A 6,089-nucleotide genomic window follows, 5' to 3' on the forward strand; every position below is an offset into this window, starting at 1 on the left:
AACCACACAGAAACATTTGTTCTCCCCAAAATTAGCATTATTACTTTATTTGGTGATTCATTACAATCTGCAAATCCAATAGTCAAAAAAATAAACTAGGCATAATGTTAAAGCATTTTACAAGCAAAATACTTTACTGTTTCCTTTTCAATTTGCATAGGGTGGGATAAGTGTATTGGTTAAAGAATACAATGTACAGAAGAACCAAACCATAGTTCATCAAACTGTACTGAAGAGTGTTACGATCCTGTGAGTGAACAGTACTTAAACAGCTATAACCATCAATGGAAAACCATACACTTCAACATTAACAAGGCTGCCTTCCCATGACCATGATATGTCATGAAGGCTGCAAGCCACTGGGCTTCTTTTCTGACGTGGTAGATCATCCTACTTTAAAGACATTAAAGAGTTAAACAAGCCAGAATGCATCTATCTATGCTCATTTCTTTTCTACCTGAACAAAGGCCAGTATGGAGAGAGGGAACTCTTAAGTCAGCTTCTGAAACCACTTACAGCAACGTCTGTCTCGCATATTTTCAATGTCATGGAGCTAGCAAGCTTAGAGCTTCATCCACATATCTCTTATTTATTACTGTGCATGCAGGTAAAAAAATTGTATTTTTTCACTGTGTAGCAACAAACTGTAAAGAGATCATGCTCCTTTCCCATTGTAACCACATCTCTGTCCCTCCAACTGTATAAATCCGGCTTTAAAGTCTCACGAAACTAAAAAATAGTCGATCTAGGTTGTAATAAAAAAAGAATATTAAATACCTTTGGTAAAAATAGATATATTTAACAAGTTTAGAAAAGCAAATAGTTATATTGTCAAAAGGAGAGTATAAAAATGTACACGATAAAAAATAACAAACAAACAAACAAAAGATCATCAGCCATAGTAGTAAGAATAAAGGCGCTGTTCTTTTCAATGTTTGCTTCCTTAGCTCATGGTATTGTCCAGTCTTCTTTCTAAAAGGCAGGAACTTTACTAGAGCATATGGAAAAATCCAGTCCTTCCTACCAGCATTAGGCAAATTAAGTTTAATTTGGAACAAGACAGTCTGTTTTAACCCAAGTTTATACAACAGAGAACGCTTCAATTTGGAGTACATAGGAGTAGCTGAATAATGAAAAAAAGATTTCAGGTGTTTTCAACCAGAGGCCAGATGTACTGGAGCTGTAGAAACGAGACAGCCAGCAGGATCAAGTCTCCATGATGTGAGCCTTCTAACTTTATTTTTACTCCTAAATTATAAATCCATGTATTGTCAAGAAAATTGTGGGGAACAAAAACAATACATATATTTTAAATCCCTCATTGATGCCTTTCTCCCATCCTTTCACTGGGCCTCCAAACAGAGCTGCCACACAACATATCATCCCAGTTTGGCTTCTCCTCTTTTTAGAGCTCACTGTAAATCTTCAAGATGGAAGATCCCCAAAGCAAACAACTGAGATTACAGAAGGAGATAATGCACAAGCCCCATAATAGAATCAGCCATTGATTGAATGTGCTTTGGAAGAAAACAGCACAATTAGACCACGTTTATCCTTCAGTATTCCCTCTGCACACACAGTCACACTCCTCGTGGTGTTCCAAGGGTACATCTGTCAATGATTTATGCAATCCCCGGACGCCAATCCTTGGCTTCAGCTGAAGAACCTGAAGGAGAAGAAGCTGAGCATCAAGAAAATGGCAATTGCTTCATCACACATCAAGACTATGAGCTAGGTTGCATGGGAAACAAACTGGAGGACAGGAAGAATATTAAAAGAAATAGGCCTTCCTCAGCTGAATTTCTTCATTTATTCCACCCACTTTTTTGCTTTTACCTCAAGGTCTTTACAAAACCGATTAAAACATGTTGACTAGGTAGTTGCTATTATCAAAGAGAGTATTGCAGTTTTATATTTCTACCTAATTTTATTTAAGGGGTAATAGTATAGTTAACCCAATGGAATTATTAGAGTATTCTATAATAAATAATTCCAGCTACAGAGTTATAACAATGGGAATGGACAGATATCTGTTCCTTCATAAATTTCTACCACTGGGGAAAGCTGAAAAAGGAGTTGTGGTTGTGATGTGTCTGAATTACACCAGTAAACAAATACCTCAAAAATGACTTAAAAGTTCCACAGAAAAGTATTCTAACAAGGAAGATACCGTGCTTTTTTAATGTAACACCTCATTAAAATAGTAAAAAAAAGTATTTACCACAAGTGCAGTAAATGTGAAAATACTAATATAAGTGGATTCCTATAGTAAAAATGAATTCATTAATTGGCTTTCAGTATTTCCAAACATGTAAATGTAAACAAAGCGCGTACCTCATGGTATTTTTTGGTGACTTTTGTTGGTACACATTGGCACTCATTGCAACTCTGATGACAACAGGCACAGTTTCCACCACAACGTTTAACCAGAAGACACAATGGCCAGAAGATGGTGTCAGTTCGCTTCAGCTCCTCCCTCAGTGACACTGAGAAGTTGCGAGGAGTACAGCTATACAGCCGCACCTCCTCCTTTAGGAGGTTGAGATCAACCACTGCAAAAAGACAAACAAACTGGTGCTTTTCTCATTTATAATCCAACTTCATTGGTGGTAAACCAATTTCAGCAGTGCAGAACCCATGAAGAAAGTTCATTTTTGTGCAGCACACAAGTATAATATTGCAGTTAAATGAATGTCATGAAATCTAAATGAAATGATTGCTGTATAGGAATATTCACCAGTTATTTTACAACTGTAGTAGAGTTGGTTCAAATTAAGCAAAGTAAGCTTTGGCTACAATTTTCCGATAAATGCTTTAGCAAACGAACCTTTGTTTGTGCTCATACTCCAAGCTCTAGTGTTGCTATTCTGTATTAATTCTGGACTGGAGAAACACATGTCACACTTAAGAATCTTGCAAATCTCTGAACACATTTTTAACTACTTTGCATAAGGATTCAAACTTCTCTGCTAAAATTTCAGTTATGGTTTCTTTGTAAGGGCAATTTATGTATAAGAAAGAATCAAACCACTTTTATCTAAGATGAACTTCCTTCTATGGACTAAGAACTTCAAGAATTTGCATCATCAGTGAATCCTATATGGACAACAAATAAGTGCACAAGTATGTGTAGCTATGTAAGTATTAGTAGACTCCACTTTTTCCCATCCTCCTTCACAGCAGTATATACGTATGAACGTGCGCTGCTTCTTGAGGTTTCATTTTCACTTGATGTGTCTTAAGCATCCTTACAAGCATCTAACGTGAAGCTCAAGTTAAAGATACTACTGTTGGGCACCTGTTTCCCTATAGACAGGTTTCACTGTATCACGGTAAATTTTCACTACAACAATGGCTGAACAGCAAGCTCATGAAAAGATCTGAAACAGGGCAAGCTCTTTTAAGTTCACCTTAGCTGCGTAGCCAAGAATAACTGGACTTAAAAGAGGCAGCTAAAACTGAAGAAAAATAGGCTTGGTTTAGTGGAAAAAAATAATAAATTTTTTACTTCAGTGAAAAGCAATGTAATTTCTTTTATTTCAGGAAAGACAGTCTATACTGAACATGATGTTTTTTGTCTGAATTGCTTCTCTCCAAACCTACCACCACTAAGGAACAGAAATAACGTCTAATTCACAGAGGTAGTCTCTCTGCTAACAAAAAAAAAGAAAAAAAAAGAACAAGAAAACCCTATGATAATATGACTACTGAGATGACTGAAATAGAAGCCCTGAACAGAGGAGCAAAGACCTTTAAACCAACTGTTTTTGAGCTAAATCAAGAAGTAAGAGGAAAAAAACCCCAGTGCACTGTTACTACTTGATATAGTTATTGCTAGCAGTTCCTAAATAATATAAAATAAAGCTAAAGTATGTTGCTGATCTGAATCACTCTCTAGAGAAATATCTTTCTTCCCTTCTACCAACTATGTAAAGAGCTTCTAGAGGTCATCAAGGAGAACTTCAGCCTATGAAGGCAAGGTAATACCTTTCAATTCTGTTTGTACACGTAAGAAATAAACAGAATTTAGAAACTGCATCTCCCTAGTAGAAGTGTTAACTAGCACTGTCTCAGAAACAGATCTTTGGGAAGCAATTTCATTCCAGGTTTCTTCAAACATTTCTTTTGCCGACCATATCCATATACTGGCACTCATAAGGAAGGGGTTCTTGGTGTGAAAGGTCACCTAAACACACTGAAGCCTTTTCTCTGCTTGCATTTACAGCTAATGCCAAGCTGGGGCACTTCATTCCATCACTATCAGGTTAGCATAGGCTCCTAAATAAACAATCTGATTTTTAAAAGCAAGGAGTGTGTAATAACTTCAATAAAGTTACTGATAGGACACCAGCCTGCCTCCCACACTGCAAGAGCATTCCTTGGAGAAAGCTGAGAAGGCAGCCGAGGAAAAGAGGCAAAACTTCCAGGGGAGAGATTCACGGTGAGAAATTAGAAATGATTTAAGCTCTTCTGATCAGCTAATAGCTCTAGGCTGAGTCATTTAGAGGGTGGACATGTCTATCTCCATTAATCAAGGACAGGGTAGTAATGGAGTACTTCTTACTCCTGTTAACGTTTTCAAATATTTAATAAGTGAACTGTCTGAATGAGGATAAAATGCCTAAAGCACAATGAGAGAAATGCTAGTTCTGCTAATAATTTCTACAGAGACTAACACGCTTGGCAGAGCGAATTTCAAGAAGCTAAACTTATGCACCCTAATGCAATAGTTTCTCAGCCCCTCGTAGCGAGGAACGGAAAATGGAAGCTGGTCACTGATGACTCTTCCAGCAAGCCCACTGACCAGTGGGAGATGCCTGCATGGCGTGGTGCTTCTCTATTACCTCCTGCCTCCTGGCAGCAGCAGAGGATTGCATCCATTTCCCAGTACAAGCTGTAGCTATAACACAGAGAAAAGGGCAACACACTGAGTAGCAAGTGTATTACACATTTTGTCACAAAACTGGAATGATTTTGAACTTAAACCCTCAGACCTGCAGACCCAAATTTAAAAAAGGTTCTGTGGAAGAATGTGCAAAGAGCTCTTGGCAGATATCTTTAGTTTGCCATACTGTTACAATAGGCTTCAAGAGAGATGAAAAATGTCATGTTTGGTTTCCATGCTTTACAAGGTACTAAGGTATATTGCTATTATACCTCACAATGAACCCTTGCCCTACCTTATGTAATTCAATTTCATTAAAAGGTCTGTGGCAAATTTATCTAGTGCTTATATAATCACTTCTTTGAAGTGTGTGAATGAAGCTGTTATTTTTTCAAAGAGTATCTGTCTGTCCAAGATTTATTTTAACACACTGTGGGCATGAAGCTAGATGAGAGAATGTATATATTCCCTTAAAAGTGTTTACTTAACCACAATAAAAGGTTATGTGGATTTCCCAAGTGCACTGAGTTATAGTACCTGTTATAATGTGAACATTTAAACACTCCTTCAACTTGGCTTCCACTCACGTATCATGTTTGACACAACAGTCAAAGTTCTTTTGCCTACGACTAGCTCAGGAGGACTTTAAGGCTCTGCAGTAGCCCATGAATGGAAAACACTACAATAAAAATAAAGGGAGAAGGGGAAAAAAGAGAGAAAAGGATATAGATGCAGGGAGATCTATTTCTATGAAGTCTATTTCAAAAGTGTGCTTTCGCTGGCACACAGAACTGAACTAATCCATGTTCATGTCAGCCTGAAAATAACTACGTGCTGCAATCAGCAACACAACTGCCTGGCACTTTCTGGGGCAGGTATGGAGTACCATAGGGAACTGTCTTTCTCAAAACATTTTTCCAGCTGTACGCTGCTCCCAAAGTCAAGGAAACAAAATTAAATTCTAGGTGGGGCACTTGTGTGTGAGCACAGAGAGCAGCGGGTTAGTAAACTGCCACCTTAGACTTCTGGAGGGCCAACTTTGACCTGTTCAGGAGACTGACAAAATCCCTTGAGAGGCTGTCCTGGAGGATATAGGAGGCCAGGAAGGCTGGACATACTTCAAGAGCAAAGTCTTAAAGGCACAGGAGCCGGCTTTCCCTGTGTGCTAAAAACGAGTCAGTGGGGAAGGAGACTGGCCTGGCTA

At 38.2% G+C, this 6,089-nt stretch overlaps 1 long non-coding RNA gene across 1 annotated transcript; it reads right to left on the reverse strand.

The window, feature by feature from the left end:
- Positions 1–1,029: 1,029 nt before the first annotated feature.
- Positions 1,030–2,552, reverse strand: LOC104280017. Its single transcript, XR_717876.1, has 2 exons — positions 2,335–2,552; positions 1,030–1,666 (listed from the first exon to the last, which is right to left on the reverse strand). It is a non-coding gene; the product is annotated as an uncharacterized LOC104280017 (long non-coding RNA).
- Between the last annotated feature and the right edge of the window lie 3,537 nt (positions 2,553–6,089).

This window comes from Apaloderma vittatum, unplaced genomic scaffold (assembly GCF_000703405.1).
Source record: "Apaloderma vittatum isolate BGI_N311 unplaced genomic scaffold, ASM70340v1 C12340856, whole genome shotgun sequence".
Lineage (NCBI taxonomy): Eukaryota > Metazoa > Chordata > Aves > Trogoniformes > Trogonidae > Apaloderma > Apaloderma vittatum.